Source organism: Ictidomys tridecemlineatus, chromosome 16 (genome assembly GCF_052094955.1).
Source record: "Ictidomys tridecemlineatus isolate mIctTri1 chromosome 16, mIctTri1.hap1, whole genome shotgun sequence".
NCBI classification, from domain to species: Eukaryota; Metazoa; Chordata; class Mammalia; order Rodentia; family Sciuridae; genus Ictidomys; species Ictidomys tridecemlineatus.
This window is the reverse complement of record NC_135492.1, coordinates 25,635,838-25,654,383: the sequence shown is the minus strand read 5'-3', so window position 1 is coordinate 25,654,383 and position 18,546 is coordinate 25,635,838.

The following is an 18,546-nucleotide window of genomic DNA, read 5'->3' as shown; positions in this document are numbered from 1 at the left end:
TATAGAACTTGAAATATTACAAGTTAGTCTTTTCACGAGGTGGAAGTGTCACTTTACCTGTCTCCAAACATTAATATTTTATAAATATTTTACACATTGGGAATGTGTCATAAATGATACTTGAAACTAATTGAATTAGGGATCTCAATCTATCTCATGGATAGAAAGCAGGGAGAATAGGAACCACAGTGTTTTCAAAAGCTTTTTTACCAGTCTTTTTGTCTCCCTTGTGCACAATCACCTTATGAGAATATCTCTGAAAAGTCTGATCTGCATCTGGAATTTCTGCCAAATTTCACATTCACTGATGGCAGAAAAGTAAAAAGTTGGGCTTTTATTCATTGCTTGGATTATGGTATATATCCTTTACTTCACTCTGGTATGGAATATATATACTTTTTTTGGACTCGTGTATTTTCCTCTGAATTAGATAATGCAAAGTATCTTATTACATAATTAAATTCACTCTCCTACATGACAGTCAGTTCTACTAACTCTTAATTCATATTAAAAACTGAATAATGGTTTGGTCCATGTTCTATTGATCTAACAATTTTTATTTCAGGAGCCATTGACATTTGGGGATGTCGCTATTGATTTCTCTGAGGAGGAATGGAAATTCCTGGATCCTGCTCAGCAGAATTTATATAGAGAAGTGATGTTAGAGAACTACAGCAACCTAGTCTTTGTGGGTGAGCATAACTTTCCTTCAAAATTCCTAATTATCATTATTTAATTTTCTTCCCTTGAAGTATATCTTTTGGGAACTTCTCCACAAAAATGTGTTGCAGATTTATGCTTTCAATAAAGAAGATGGGGTAGTTCTTGGTGCTGACAAGACAATGTTAATGATGTTTATTTTCACCATTAATGTTTTCTTTTGGTGGCAAGATATATATTTTTCACTTGAAATATGGTTGACTTAGAGGAATGCAATGATGTCAAATCCTGTGGCCTGCATATAGCAGAGGACATAGTTGAGGTAGGGGAGGCAGCCTATATTCAAAAAGGTTCATTGAGACATTATCCAGCAGAAAATATTTTCTAGAAGCTTTGAATTCTTTCTCTTGTTATCAGAAAAACTTGTCCTGTGTTTTGTGCTTTAAAATTATGTAGTATCCTGCTTTTCCTCCAGTAATGTCTCCATACATTCAAATTAACAACAAAACACTCCCCTTGCCTTGTGAGTGTCAATATTATCTGACAGCTCTTCCATAATTTTGAAAATATTTTTAGTTGTTAATGAAGTTTTTATTTATCCATATATGGTTCTGAGAATTGAAGCCAGGGCCTCACTCATGCTAGGAAAGCTCTCTAACACTACTCTACAACTCCAGCCCTTCTTCCATTATTTGCAGGAAAGGTTTGCACATTTCTGGAGACCTCTAGGTCCACCCATTTTAATACCTTATTATCATAAGTCAGTTTCTCTAATCTTATTGTACATTTTTTCACTAAAATTTCCTTATCAGGGTTTTTTATGATATGTGTAATGGATTTTCTGTGAAATTATCTGCCATGGAATGAATGTCAAGTTGAACAAAGATTGCTGTTTCGAGAGATGGTGTAAGTTTTATATGAGTTAGAGGATTTGTAAAATAATACATTGGTAGATATTTACAATTTTATTGTTTTTTTTTTCTTTTTTAATTGTATACAGTAGGTTCCCTCTTAAGGACTGGGTTTTCTCATATCAGTTAATTGCTTTACAAACTAAGATATGTATGATTCATGTTTGTATTGCTAATAATATTATATGTGCTTTTGCTTGTATAAATATTAAGCCTCTTTTGTCTGTGACTTTTGTATTTTATCTTGATTGGCTTTTGATTCTGCCCATGTACATAGAAATTGAAATTTTCTATGCATAAGTGTAATGGGAATTGATGGCAGTGATACTCTCATGCTGAACTACACCTCAAGCTCCTTTTACTCATATTTGGAGAGAGGTTCTCACTAAGTTATTGAGAATGTCTTGAATTTGTAATTCACTTGCCTCAGACTTCCTAGTAGCTGAGATTACATGCATGCTCATCATTTGTATATGGATAAGCTTGTTCTTATTTATAGGATAAAGATCACATAATTTTAAATGTAGCTTTGAGAAATGTTGCAATTCTCTTTATCTTTTAATTTTCATTGTAATCAAAACCACAAAATACAATTTACTGTCTCCAAAATTTTAAATATACATTTCAGTAACATTAATTCAAATTTTCATGCAGTAGATCTCTAAAAAGTTTAAATCTCAAAAAAAAAATAAAGAATTCTTAGAAAGCAATGGCTCATTTCTGTCATCTCATCACAAAACTATTCTCTTTTGTTCAGAAAGCTGCTTCTTTAGTTTACAGATGTTTTCACTTTCTAGAATTCTGCAGTATTCTCTCTGTGACATATCAGTTAACCTAGTGTACATACATTTTGTAAAATATATAATTAGAATAAATTCTTTGACTTCAAAGTTCTATGGTTTCTATATTCCAATATGGCTCATCATTCTTTTCAAGGGATATTTGTTTTGTGTTTTCCATGATGGCTCTGTTTAATAACAATCTAACAACACTAGTGTGCAATGTTTTTAATTTGCTATTGATGTGAGGGCTTTTTGCCACACTCACTAAGAACTCCGTTTACCTGACTCCATGTTTGCATTTACAGTTGAATGCTGTAACTTTTAATACATTTTTTTAGCAGGGAAATAGTCTTATTTGTATTTTGGGGGATATTTATACAATTTAAAGGATAGATTTGTCTGCAAAAATTTTTTATAACAATAGGATGTTAACGAATACTACATGGAACCTCTTGTTAACTTTAAATACTATAAACATCTTTAAATTTAATCTTTCAATTTTGAACAACAGCATGCCCAAGAGTGTTCAATCAACTGACATATATTTAGGGATTTTTAAAAATTCCTACCACTTTTGACTTCAAATATTTATTCCATGTTGGTTACAAAATAACTATCACTTAAATTTTTATTAACCCTTGTTTTAATATATAAAATTGATCTAGCCAGCATAATATCCCAGTTGTGATTAATAACAGGGATTCTATAAGTCTATAGCAGTTTCAAAATATTTTCAAAGTCTTATGCTTTGCAATTACAATTTTGCTTCACTGTATTTCCCTTTTCAGTAAGTGGGGATTGATGTCTCTTAGCATGACAGTGATTCTTTGTTTTCATTCAACCCTCTCAGTGTTTTTTTTTTGTGTGCTTGGAAAGTATGAAGTACATAGTGAATGTATTTACTCTTAATTCAGAACCTAGGAATAGGGTCCTTTTATCTCTTTTGCCTCTTTTCAAAGTTATTTTTAATTTAAAACATCTTCTATGTCCTATAACTATCTTAAAGTATGTTTTGTGTACTATAATTTAGACAGCCAAAGTTTTGTTCAATTACTTTTGTATGTGTTATTATTATATCTCTTTGCTTTCAGTATGTGTGTATTCTTAGATTTAGAGTATCCTGTAGACTATCTACAATTGCAATATTTAGAGTGAATTCAGATATCTAAGTTTTGTTTTAATCAGAATTTTGTAATCTTGCATTTGCCAAAAAAAGTCTAAAAATGAAGAATCTCCTACTCATACTGTATGAGTATCAACTTGACTTCACTTTATTAAAAAACTGAATATATTTATGTGTCCTTTTAAAATCATATTTTTGTTACAGTTATATATGCCTACTAACAGTATTGTTGGTATGCTTTTTTCTTTCAAATTTTATTGCAAAATTACATGTTTGGAGACCTGTAATTACAATAAAATAGAATTATTTCTGCCAAGAAATCTTTAAAATTTTATATGACTTATGATGCTGTGCACTTACATTTTATTATGAAGGATTGATTACCTTTAGTACTTTTTGGAGAACAGATCCAGTGTTGATGAATAGTGTGTATATGTTTACATGTTTAAAGTCTTCATTTTCCTTCTCTTTTGAAAGGTAGTAGCTGTGAATATAATTTCTTGGTTGATAATTTTATTCTTTCATTCCTTGAATATAGATAGACTTGAATCCTTCCTGTGTTGTGAAGATTGGACTAAGGATTTCACAATTATATAGTTACACATTTCTAGGTGACCCTTCTTTTTCTCTTGGATGCTCTCAGTATCCTGAGTTTTTAAACATGGATTTACAACCTACTTTAATCTTTACAACTTGTAGAAAACTGAGCTGCTTGGATGTTTCATTTTTCGTATTTTCTGAGGTGTGTTTATTTGTACTGGAAAGAGAACTTAAGGGCGATTTAGCATTTTGCATTTTTTACTTTGTCTGGCCTTCAAATTTTGATGCTCTAGCTCAACCTCCTATGTTTCTATGTACAACCACCCCTGACTCTTTCAGACCTTTTCTAAAGAAAGTCTTTCAACATACATTTTCTGCTTATTACTATTAACAATTCTTGACTAATTTTTATTCTGTTTTATGTGTGTTAGTTTAGTTCAGTAAACTTCTTTTAAATGATAATTGACTATTTCCTTTGAGTGATTCATAACTTTGCTTACAGTTGATTTAGCCATGTTTTTTTCTGTTTGTAAGCAGGGACCCCTTTTTGAACAGTCCCCAAATATTCACATGTTTCATATTTTTATATTTTAATGAAACAGAAGAAAGTTGGTAGATTTTGAAAATGTATTCTGAAGGAGGAAACTCTTTGTGTAACACAATGCATTTTTCTCTACTATATTACTGTCCATAATAATGTACTCATCTTGGATACTGTGAACACAAAGATGATTAGGAAAATCTTCAAAATAATTTTCTGTGTGTATTTTTATTTGATTTATATATTTCTACAGTAATGATGGACTTGGATTTAATAATCCACACCCCTGCTGATGTAATTTTTTGCTGTAATTTCTTATGTCTAAAAAATACACTCAGCCCAGTTCAGTAAATAAACATGTTTGTTATTTTTATTTATTACAGCCATGACTTCCCATCATCATCGACAAATTTTCCCAGAGCAGGGAATAAATGAGAGAGAGGGAAGATATGGAAAGTGCGACTTTGACTATTTACAACCAAAAAAACAATGGGAAAATATAGGTGAGAGTAAAGTTCAAAAATTGTATTATAATAGACAAAATCAATCCGTAGTTCATATTTATGATAAAAAATTTTGGTCAATAGACACCAGAGAAAATTAATATCTGAAAAAAATTCAATGTATTCCAATTATTTTGAGGAGTTTTATATGTCTTTAAGAACAAATTCACAGCCATTTTTGAACTAAAAGACAATGTGGAAAATTTGAAATCTAGTCCATGCATCAGTTTTCAACTTGGCCAATTATAAAAGTAGCACTAATTTAAAATTCCAGTCAAACATTTGCACAGAAAAGATATTTCTAAAAGTGATTCTTTTGGGAGTTTCTTTATAAAATATCCATTTTTCTGAAACAAAAGATTAATTTCTGCTTGTGCCCAAATGAACAATATTAAGAATTGTCGAAAAGTTTCTACTTCCCCACTATAGCTTAATGACAATTCTGATACAGATTTCTGGAAAGTGCACTATATAGATAATGCTATAAGTAACACAATAAGCCACAATTCTGATACAGATTTCTGGAAAGTGCACTATATAGATAATGCTATAAGTAACACAATAAAATACACTGGTCATTACTCTACCCTGAGTAATGACCAGTGTATTTTCCTTGGTGATAAAATTTATGAATATAGAGAAATCCTAATCCTTTTCTAAAAAAAATTTACCAAGATGACCATGTAGGAAAGTCTTGCTTTAGTGATCAAAAACTATTATTCATTAAAATATTCTTAGGCAAGACAAAACCTGCAAGTGTAAAATATGTGAAAGGGCTCTTAACCACAGTGCAAAGCTTGCTTAATACAAGAAAATTTATAGGGAAAGACAGCCCCATATGTATAGAAGATATTCAGCAGGCAAATGCTTTGATATATTTTTTAAACACAGCAGATACTATGACAGTGATAAATTCCACAAATTTAAAGAATGTGAAAAAACTTTTAGTGAAAAGTTATAACTTGTTAAGTAACAAAAGATTTATACTAAAGGAGAGACCTGTAAATGTAAAAAGTGTGTGAAATCCTTAAAGTGTTTTTCACCCTTACTGAACACCAAAAAATTTATTCTGCAGAGAAGACTTACCAATGTGAAGAATGCAATGCACTCAAGAACATTACTCAACATCACAGTGTTTATACAGGAGATATGCCATGCAAATGCAAAGAATGTGACAAAACTTCTAATACAAGCTCCAATCTTATTTGTCACCAGTGGACACACCCTGGAGTAATGCCCTACATATGTAAACAATTTTGCAAAGGTTTCAGTCAAAAACCAAGTCTTAAAAATTACCAGAGCATTCATACGGGAGAGAAGCCCTACATTTGTAAAGTGTATGACAAAAGTTTTAATACAAACTCACAGCTTAATCAACACAACAGGATTCATACTGGAGAGACGCCCTACAAATGTAAAGTATGTGGCAAGAGTTTCAGTCAAAAATCATCAGTTACTCAGCACCAGCGAATCCACACTGGAGAGAAGCCCTACAAATGTAATGTGTGTGGCAAGAGTTTTAATATAAACTCGAATCTTAATCGCCACAACATGATTCATACTGGAGAGAGGCACTACAAATGTACAGTGAGTGGCAAGAGTTTTAATACTAACTCAAATCTTGATAGCCACAACAGGATTCATACTAGAGAGAAGCCCTACAAATGTAAAGTGTGTGGCAAGAGTTTCAGTCAAAAATCATCAGTTACTCAGCACCAGCGAATCCACACTGGAGAGAAGCCCTACAAATGTAAAGTGTGTGGCAAGGGTTTTAATATATACTCGGATCTTCATCGCCACAACAGGATTCATACTGGAGAGAAGCCCTACAATTGTAATGTGTGTGGCAAGAGTTTTAGTCAAATATCATCACTTACTCGGCACCACCGAATCCACACTGGAGAGAAGCCCTACAAATGTAAAGAGTGTGCCAAAGCGTTTAATAGCACATCACAGCTTAATTGTCACAAAAGGATTCATACTGGAGAGCAGCCCTACAAATGTAAAATGTGTGGCAAGAGTTTCAGTCAAAAATCATCACTTACTAAGCACCTAAGAATCCACACTGGAGAGAAGCCCTACAAATGTAGAGAATGTGGCAAAGATTTTAATCAACAATCATCACTTACTCGACACCAGAGAACCCATACTAGAGAGAAGTCTTATAAATGTGAAGAATGACAAAGCTTTTAATATTGAAGATCACATCTTAGTAACATTATACATTTTATACTGGAGAGAAGTTTTACAATGAAAACATTGCATCAGTGGCTTTGAGGATGAGTCAACACTTATTTCACAGTAGTTCAACACTATTTCACACCAGAGACATGATAGCACAGAAATCATATAAATGTAAAATAGGTGAAAGAGTCTCCAATAGTTGTTAACACCCCACTCAGCACCTCAGAATTAATACGAGTGAGAGAACATGGGAAAAAATTTTTGCAAAGCTTTTGGCCATTGATCAAACATTTTTAAAACACTGGAGGATTTATAGCATATAGAAACCCAAAGAATGTGTCCAAGACTTTATTCAAATTTCCAACATTTTTAAATTTCTGACCTCATATCTGTACCAAATGTGAAGTAGCATTTGTCCAAAGTGTGTACCTTAAATAACAGGAAAATATTTACAAAAACAGCTTGACAAATATAAAGATTGTAATAAGTTTCTCATGTATAGCCCATTCCTTGAAGTATTTGGGACCTAGGTGGAAAAAAGAATCATTTAAATGTAGAAAATGGGTAATTGCTTTTGACATTTGCTGAAAATTTTCTTAACATCTTTAGCTGGTATTGCAGAAATAAGAAAATACAAGTATAGAATTGTGCATCCCTAAAAGAATATAATTTTAGTATAAATCAACAATTACTAAAGAGTCTCATTTTTCACAACTGGAAAAATAATAATACTCAGAGTTGATTATTTCAGAAGTCTCTTAAGATTTATATGAAATTTAAAATTTAGATTTTTAAGAGTCTCTTAAACTTAGGGGCACTTAATCAGTAAACCACATCCTCAGATTTTTTTCTTTTATATTTAGAGACAGGTTTTGCTAAGTTGTATAGGTCCTCACTAAGTTATGAAACATGACTTTGAACTTGCAAAGCTTCTCACATCTCTAGGGTCACGGCATGGTTCACAATGCCTGTTTTACATAGCATTTTTACTTGTATTTCATTACAGATGCAATTTGATACTAAATAAAGTGTGGATTTCTTAATGTAAAACTTGTCATGCATTTAATGATGTAAATAATGCTATAACGTCTCCATTAATTATTTCATATGTTTAATCAAGTATTATTTGGAGAATATTATTTATGTAAATTATATACTATCTTGTATGTAATTTTGGGAAAATTAAGAAAGTTATAGGAAGGACCTAGGGATACTAAAATAATGCCCAGATATCCCAAGTTTTCATCATGAGGTTAAAATTTCACCTTATAGACTAGCAGTACTCCCCTAAAAGATCTACAACTCCGGAGAGTTATACAAGCTCCCAATCAGGGAGAGGAGAAAGACCAAAAAGACTAGGAGCCAAGGTGCGTATTCAGGCAATAAAGGAGGGTTGCTGAAGGGGGAAAGAGTCTTAATGTTTCCTGGGGAATCCACATGGTTCATAGTCCAATCCTGACTCTTGGACTGAAGAAACCATACAGTTCTTCATGAATTCTATGACTTTCATCACTGAGGTGACTATACTCACATCTAGTGTAGGAAAAACATCATAATTTGGGACCACTTCTTTAGTTTTGCATACCCAGTAAAAAAGTGTAACTAGAAAAATGTAAAATAATGACTGTAGAAAGAAAAATACTCCTGAGCCAATGGGATTGCAGGAATTCACATACATCTAAATCAATTTTAAGTTATTTTTTTACATGATTATGTATATCAATTTAAGCCTATACTATAAAAATATCTATATAATATTTGACTTACATAAAATAAATTCATAGGAATTGGGATATGCCATTTATATATAGATCTCACCAAAAATAACTAAGGCCTAGTGATTAAATGTGAACCCTAACATTTTGGAGGGTACTAGGAATTAATCTCATGGGCACTCAACTATTTAGCCACATCCCCACTCCTATTTTGTATTTTATTTAGAGACAGCATCTCACCAAGTTGCTCAGGGACCTGCTGTTACTGGATTTGAACTCAGAATTCTCCAGTCTTAGCCTTACAAAGCACTGGGATTATAGATTACAGTTTTTAAATTTATATTCTTTTTTTCTGGATTTACCATGGGAGACTGTCTTTTTCTAGTGATTTTTCATATTTCACAAATCATGTATGTTTGCACTCATACGTTGAAGCTGAGAAAGTTGATCACAAAGAACCACAAAAGAGAAAATATTTTTATATCTGTTATAAAAGACAGTTGGCAAGGAGTGCCAAAAAGCAGTTAAGAGGGAAAAGTAACTCTTAGGTTTTATAGCCCATAATTTGAACTGTATAAGTAATTATTAGACTGTGGACATTCTAAAAAGAGTTCACACGTTTCAAACATCAAAATGATATTTTAGAAGGTACAGATTTGATCACTTCACATGTTCAATTAAAATGCTGGATTCTATATGAAGATACAAATTAATAATTAAAAAATAATTAACACTTCAAGTAGCAAAAATAAACAAAGATGTCTAGAAATACAAATAATGACTCAATAATAGCCTTAAATGTTAGTGGCTTAAACACACCAATCAAAAGACATAGGCTAGTAGCCTGGATTAAATAAAATTCAACCATATTCTGCCTCCAGGATACTCTGGAAAAGACAGACTGAAGGTGAAATATTGGGAAAACACATACCCCTCACATGAACCTTGAAAGCAAGCAGGGGTCTCCATACTTATATTAAATAAAGTAGACTTCAAGCCAAAGTTAATCAAAATAGATAAAGAAGAACATCTCATACTGCTCAAGGGAACCATACACCAACAAGACATAACAATCATAAATATATATGCCCCAAACAATGGCGCACCTATGTTCAAACAAACTCTTCTCAAGTTCAAGAGTCAAATTGACCACAACGTGATCTGGGGTGACTTTAACACAACTCTCTCACCACTGGATAGATCTTCCAAGCAAAAGTTGAATAAAGAAACTATAGAGCTCAATAACACAAGTAATAACTTAATTGACATATATAGAATATATATCAGACCGGAGGAGGAAGCTCGGCACCATGCCAGGCCAGAGGGAGGAGGAAGTCTGGCTCCACCCCATGTGCTAGTCTGGAGGAAGCCCATCAACCCTTAAAACCAGAAATCAAACTTTTAATCATTGAATATTAACAGTTTTCCCATTTTGTTTCCATGATCTAATTTGCATTTTATTTTCACCTTTACATTTTACTTTGCAGTGAACAATTTCTTTAATACTTTCATTTAGATTATTTTCCTATATTTGTGATTTTAACACTGCTCATTGCTACTGTATATAATTTAAATGATTTAATGTTGACCATGACATTATTGAACTTATTCTTATGTTTCATTAGTTTATCGAAATTGCTTAGAGACATTATAACAATAATATTATCATCTGCATATGCCATTTGATTTTTGATGAAAATTATGTTTAATATTCTCCAACAATATTTAGAAGTCAGAAAAGCAAACATTTTTATCTTTTTCTAAAACTAAATTGTGAAACACTTCAGTTAACAACTTTAAATATGAAAACAGTTCATAGCTGCCCTTAAGTGGATTGAAAAAGAATTTTTCTCTGGTCATAATTGGCCATAAGTTTTATAGTAATTTGATAAGTGATTTTACAAAAGGTTTGCTCTATCAAAATGATTTTTGGAAACTTCCCATATGACAATGTCCCTCTTGGTCATGAAGTCCAGTCACTCTTTTTGTTGTTGTTCTCAATTTGCTAGGGGTTTTGAATATCTGCGTCAACATCTATAAAAAGATGGTCTGCAATTTCTATTCTTATGCTGTATTAGCTGGTATATCTGGCCTTACAGAAAGAATTAGTCAATTTTCTTCTTCTACATTTAGACGTGATCATGAATTATTGTTACTGATCCTTATTACATGTTTCATAGAAATCACCCGTGAAGGCTCCTTTTTTAAAAATGTGATTACTGTTTTGTTTTTTGGTGAGTCAATTTTTAGAGCTGGGTTTTTGCCAGGTTAGCCTCAAATTCCTTAGCCTAAATACTCCTCCTGCTGTGGCCTCCAAGTAGTGAAGACTAGTGGCATATGCTCCCATATAACCATAGCTGCAAGTATTTTTTGAGAAGTTGAAAAGTTAAATGTTGATTTGTAGGTCTATATTATATTTTGTTGCATCTGGGTCTACTAATGTATTTATTGATTTCTGAAGTAATTTTCAAAGTTGATGATTATCTAGCAATTTATCTCTATTTTTGTGTTTTCCAGGCTCGAGATTTTCTTGGCAATTATCATGGAATAATGAGGAAGCATAATGTGGGAAAATGAGAACCTGGCATTTTGCTAATTGATCTCAAATGCCCCATGAAGGATGGAGAGTGTGCACCCATAATCCTGTGAGACAAATAAAGAAGAAAAGCTAAATTATCATTTTATGTAGCCTAATACATGATCTTGAGTAACTTTCATATGTCTTTACACACTTTTTTATTTTTTAGGGCAGAATCCAAGTATTTTACCATATTTAAATTAGGTTATGAGGGGTTTATATTAAATTTTGGTGAGCTATGTAAGTTTCTTATATTTTGGATGTTGAGCTTTTTCAGACATGGGGCTAGAACTGGATTTCTTTAACCAAGTCTACTTTTACATTTCATTGATTGATTTCTTTGCTGTATAGAAGCATTTTCAGCTTTATATAGTGTCAGCCGTTTTTCCTTGCACAGTCTCTGCATATTCTATCTAAAACCATTGCCAACACCAATGGCAAAAAATTTTTCTCATTTTCTTCTGGAATTTTTATGCTTTCAGGTTATATCACAATGAGATATAACAACACGCTTGTGGGCTAAATCCTCAAAATGTTGGTAGGTAACACATACTACAGAGGATATACAGAAAAAGAAACACTTGGACATCCTTGCCAGGAACATAAATTTTAATAGACATTAAAAAAACTATAAGGGGGGTTTTCAAAAAATTATAACTAGAGATGCAATATGACCCAGACATTGAGAATATTCCTGTATATTTAGGATTCTTCATAAAAATAGAATACACAAAAATGTACATGTGTATACAGAAGATATATTTGCTCACATAATCATGGGAGTAATAGTCACCAAGTGTTTGCTTACAGGATGGCAACACTGGGAAACTGGTAACAGCTCAGTCCAAGAAGCTGGAAGCTTCACAATATGAGGAAGCAAATGAAGCAGCTGTGGTCCAGGATAGAGGATTTATATGATCCCAGTAGATGAAAAAACAAATAACCTGATCAACAAGTGGGCTAAGGACCTGAACAGATACTTTTCAGGAGAGGATGGATATACAATCAATGAATATATGAAAAAATGCTCATCATCTTTAGGAATCAGAGAAATGCAAATCAAAACTGCTCTAAGATATCATCTCACTCCAGTAAGAATGGCAGCAATTATGAAGACAAACAACAATAAGTGTTGGTGAAGATGTGGGAAAAAGGTACACTTATACACTGCTGGTGGGACTGCAAATTGATGAAGCCAATTTGGAAAGTAGTAGGGAGATTTCTTGGAAATATGGGAATGGAAACTCCATTTGTCCCACCTATCCCTCTCCTCAGTCTAAGCACAAAGGTTTGAAAACATCATACTACAAGGACACAGCCACATAAAAGTTTATGGCACCACAATTCACAATAACTAAACTATGGAGCCAACATAAATGTTTTTCAGTGAATGAATGGATAAAAAAAATGTGGCATATATACACAATGGAATTTTACTCAGCAATACAAGAATAAAATCGTGGCATTTGCATGTAAATGGATGGAGTTGGAGAAGATAATAACTGGAGTTAGCCAATGCCACCCCCCTTTAAAAACAAAAAACAAATGTTGAATATTTCTCTGACATAAGGGGGCTGACTTACAGTGGAGTATGCAGTGAGAGCATAGAAGGAATAGATGAATTCTAGATAGGGCAGAGTGGTGGGAGGAAAAGGGAGGAAAACGAGGATTAGCAAGAATGGTGGAATGTGTCATACATCCAAAATACTTGTATGAAGAATGAATTGGGTGTCAACATATGTTTACATAAAAAAGATACAAAAATTGTGGAATATATGTGTATTAAGAATTGTAATGGAAAAGAAAAAAATCACATTAACTTACATTAGGTAGAGGAAAGTGAAAGGAGGGGAAGGCCGGGGATGTGGGGATAAGAAAGAATGAAACAGACATTATTGCTTTATGTATGTATGTATGTGACTGTGTGACCCATGTGATTCTACAATATATACTCAGAAAAATGAGAAATTACATCCCATTTATGTATGATATATCAACGTATATAAATGCATTCTACTGTCATGGATAACTAATTAAAACAAATAAAAAATTTTTAAAAGACCCAGGTAGAGCCAATGGTGCAAGTCCCTAAAGGGGACTTCAAGAAGATTGGAGCATAAGTGAGTTACTGCTTCTCTTGCTTTTTTTAAATCAAACCTATTTAACACCAGTATATATGTTCATTAAAGGTATTCCCCATGCTTTCTGACTCAGCCTTCTAGAAGCACACTCAGAGACATCAATACTCGGGGTATCTCAATCCACTCAAATGGACAGCTGACATTAACCACTTCAACAACTGAAGGAAATAAAATCCATCTTTAGGAATATCTACCCTCCCAAGTTAACTGCAATATATCACAACCTAAATATCCAAAGAGTAACTCAGGAAAAAGAAACTATGGTATATTACAGATAATAGCGAAAGAGAGATTTATCATTGTGTTTACACACAAATGTATCAACATAAATATATAACCTTTTCAATATTTAAAAAATTATTTTGAGACAAGGTCTTTTAAGGTGCAGTGGGTGTCACCAAGATGTGAAGCTGGCTCCAAGATCGTGATTCTCCTTCCTCAGCATATCGAGTCCCTAGCATGACAAAAGAAATGTTCCTCCACACCTCACTTATTACTCAAATTTAAAATAAGGATGATGTATATGGCAGCGTTGCCAAAATTTGAAGGCTAGCCTTAGTAGTTTGGTAACATTCTGTCTTAAAACTGAAAAAGATAATGATGGTGGATCTCTGTCACAGGTAAGGCAACCCTGGGTCCAAACCCCAGAAAGAAAAGAATATTCTCCAATAACACAGGCAAACTGGAGGACTTTAGGCTAAGTGAGATGATTCAGATGCAGAAATACATTGTATACTCTATGTTCAGAGCCTGGAAAAAAATAGAATGGATGTGTAGGGAGAGCCTGGTTGTTATCAGGAAGCATCATCAATAATATCACATCATATACTGGAAATTCCAAAAGACAGTAGGATTGTGTTCTTAGTGCAGAATTTGATAATTATGAGAGATTATGGTTTTTATCATCACATAGCAATTGCAAATATTTATGGGTTTCAGTGTGATGTTTATATATATGCAGATACATGTATTCATAATATCCAAACATCCTCTTCTGCCATTGATGCCCCCCCACACACTCCTCAGCCATAATAATCACTATTGTACTTGCACATGATATTATATTAGTTAACATATGAGATGTGACAATATTGTGTATTTTTTCACTTAACATGACATCATCCAATTTCATCTATTTTGCTGACCATTAGAGGAGTTTGTATTGATGGCTGAGTAATACACCATGGTGAATATATAATCTACTTTCTGGTGAATATATTCAATTGCTTACCTACACCACTGGCTTTTCTCTATATCTGAATTGTTAAACATACTGTTATTCATCTTGAATTTATGTAACAAAAGAAAGCAACAACTACAAAAGAATGAAGAAACTGGGAGTGGGGGCACATACTTGCAATCCCAATGGCTTGGGAGGCTGAGGCAGGAAATTCACGAGTTCAAAGACAGTCTCAGTAAATTAATAGGGACCTATACAACTCAGTGAAACCCTGTTTCTAAAAAAAAATATTAAACATGACTGGGGAAGCGGCTTTGTGGTTGAGTGATACTGGGACCTATCCCTAGTATATCCCCCCCCAAAAAAATAAAGAAACTAGGAAACTATGTCCTAACCTGATTTTACCAAGTGAAAAGAAGCCAATGCATAAGAAAAATCACATTCTTTAAGTTTGTTAATATAAAGTTAATAAGCTATCTCTGAATCTTTCACAAAGTGCAATATTTTGAGAGCATTCAGTAGGTTATATTACATGAAAAACTGCTCTTGTGCAAATAATGAAATAAAACCTTAGCAAGGTGTGCTGGTGCATGACTGTAATCCCAGTGTCTCTGGAGGCTGATACAAAGCAAGCCTCAGCAACTTAGGAAAGGACTAAGCAATTCAGTGAAACCCTGTCTCTAACTAAGTTACAAAAAAAGATCAGGAATGTTGCTGAGAGGTTGAGTGCCCCTGGGCTCAATACACAGCATTAAAAACAAAAACAAAGATAGATAAGAAATAATACATTAGGCTGGTGACCATTTATATTTTCAGTTTTCCAAATATTTGTCCCAATACTCCCAAGTTCACGTCATCCATCAATTTATAATTGAAACTCTATTTGTTTGTGAGAGAAAAGAGACAGAGATATTCCTGAACTCTGCCATTCCTTTGCTAGTTTCTGCCATAAGCTAGGCAAAGATGTGCCCATTGTGATCCCCAGGGTACTGTGGCTCAGTCTTTTCTCTTCATTCAAGGATGCACCTTGAGGAGTGGATGTTGACTTGACTGCTAAAGTGGGGAATAGGTAAAAGGGAAGTAATGTGTGTGGGCGTGTGGGTGGGGTGTGATAATGATGACTTCTGACCAAGTCCTACCCATGATCATCTTTTTAAAATGTACTCAGTAAATGGTTTATTTTCTTCTATATCTTCTGGGATCCTGATCCTACAGTTAAATCTGAGGAAAACTGTTCTCCATACCCAGCTAGCTTAGCTTTGTTTTTCTGTCTGGTGCTTAACAATTTGAAATACCTACTCCCCCTCCCTCAGAGCCTTGACCTCATGTCTCTTTTTCTTATATTTTGAATATCTGGGCAATCCTCAAATACTAAGTTGAAAGTGAATCCACAGTTGATGTACCTCTTCCAAAAATAAGGATAGACATTTTCTCTCATTGTGGCCTCTACCTTCTACTCACAAAATGGGGACATTATTCACGTTTAGAAACTTAGATATTATCCGTAGCCAACCTTTAATATGAAAGTCAAGAATTTAATCCCTGGGTCTGGGGTCAGGGTTACAGCACCTTCCTAGCACATGTGAGGCACTGGGTTCAATCCTCATCACCGTATAAAAATAAATATATAAAGTAAGTTACTCTGTCCACTACAACTAAAGAAAAGAAAACCACTAATTCCTACCAGGGTTGTGATGCCACATGCATGTAACCCAAGCTGCCCTGGAAGTCAAGCCTTGAGGGTCACAACTTTGGGTCCAGCCTCACTAACTTGGCAAGCCTGTATCTCAAAGAAAAATAAAAATGGGATGATGATAGAGCTCACTGCTATACCACACCCAAGTCTTGCCCTCAGGATCACAGGGGGAAATTTTTAATTCCTATCTTTTTTCTATGAGTTAAGGTAACCATAGAAAAAAAGGTGACTTAGAGATAATGTTATATTTTTCTAAAAACAAGCCATGTTAAATGTTCAAGTTTTTACATTTCTTGAAAAATTCCCAAGTATTTTGCTTTTGATATTATGGTCATTAGAACTGTCTTTAATTTTATGTGTGCTACTTATTTTTTATGCACATAAATAACTGATGATATTAAATTTTATTATTTTTCTCAGCTCATCTGATGCTTCTAATAGTAATTAGTGAACTCCTACATTAAAAATATCCACTTAAGGGCTGGGGATGTGGCTCAAGCGGTAGCGCGCTCGCCTGGCATGCGTGCATCCCGGGTTCAATCCTCAGCACCACATACCAACAAAGATGTTGTGTCCTCCGAGAACTAAAAATAAATAAATAAATATTTAAAAAATTCTCTCTCTCTCTCTCTCTCTCTCTCTCTCTCTCTCTCTCCTCTCTCATTCTCTCTAAAAAAAATCCACTTAAAATTCACTTCTACCTCATAACTCATATTGGAAAACCACAAAAGTTAGACAGCAGGAAACACAAGTAAGTTGCCATACCCCTTTGACAAAGGCAAAGATTCTGGTGAGAATCTCAGAAAATCTCTATTTCCTAAAAGTCAGAAACCAAGAGAACAAGACCATAATCTCCCACACACACATGATTTTATTCTTTTATTGCTGAATAAAATTCCATTGTGTATAAATAATGCATACTTTTTTATCCATTCATCCACTGAAGGGCCTCTAGGTTGGCTCCACAGGATATCTGGTAAAATGGTGGTTCCATTCTCAGATTTCCAAGGAATCTCCATACTGCTTTCCATATTGGCTGCACCAATTACCAGTCCCACTGGCAGTGTATGACTGTACATTTTCCCCACATCCTCACCAACACTTGTTGTTGTTTGTCTTCATAACAGCTGCCATAATAAAATTTTTATTATAGTAAAATTTAGAAAGACACACACACACACACACACACACACACACACACACACACTTGGGTTTTGCTTTGGTGTCTCTCGACAAGACCATGTGGACTAGGAACCTACAAACACAATGTCATCCTACTGCCAGTTAAAAGTAGGAATTGGTCCATGGGCAGAATTCTGGAGTCACCCACAGCATCTCCCATAAACTTGAGGATCAAAGGGGTGTGAGGCCTAGAGATGTCAGAGAAGACTCACTGTTTTCTTCCCCCCTTCTTGATAGTGATTTCTGGGTCAATAAGCTTTGCTCTACTTTGATTACATTTTATGTATTATCTAAAATCCACTCTTTCAAGAACACAAGATTCAAGAAACACAACATAACCTTTTTTATCTCTGGGATCACAACTAGCAACAATGACAGATTTTTTATTGCTTTACTTATTTACTCTCTTCATTTGATCTATTTATTAATATAGGTGGACACCAGCAACTGCTCTAAGACCAGTTGAAAGGTAACAGTTACACACCTACACACAGCATCATAAGGGGAGACTGGTGAAACAGAAATTCTGACCCTTCATTGTTCATGAAGACTCACCCAATATCAGAACTTTGAATATTTGATTTTGAGGCAGGGTCTTGCTAACAGGCCAACTGTGGCCTCAGACTTGAGATCCTCCTGCAGAATCCTCCTAAATGCCTGGACTTACAGACATGTGCTACCAAACCTTGTCCTTTGCTTATTAAACAAATGCATAGCTGCTGGTTACCTCCCTCCAGTGATGTATGTGATATCACACCCCAAACAATAAAGACCCCACACAATTCCAAAGCTCAAGTCTGACTCTGGCTG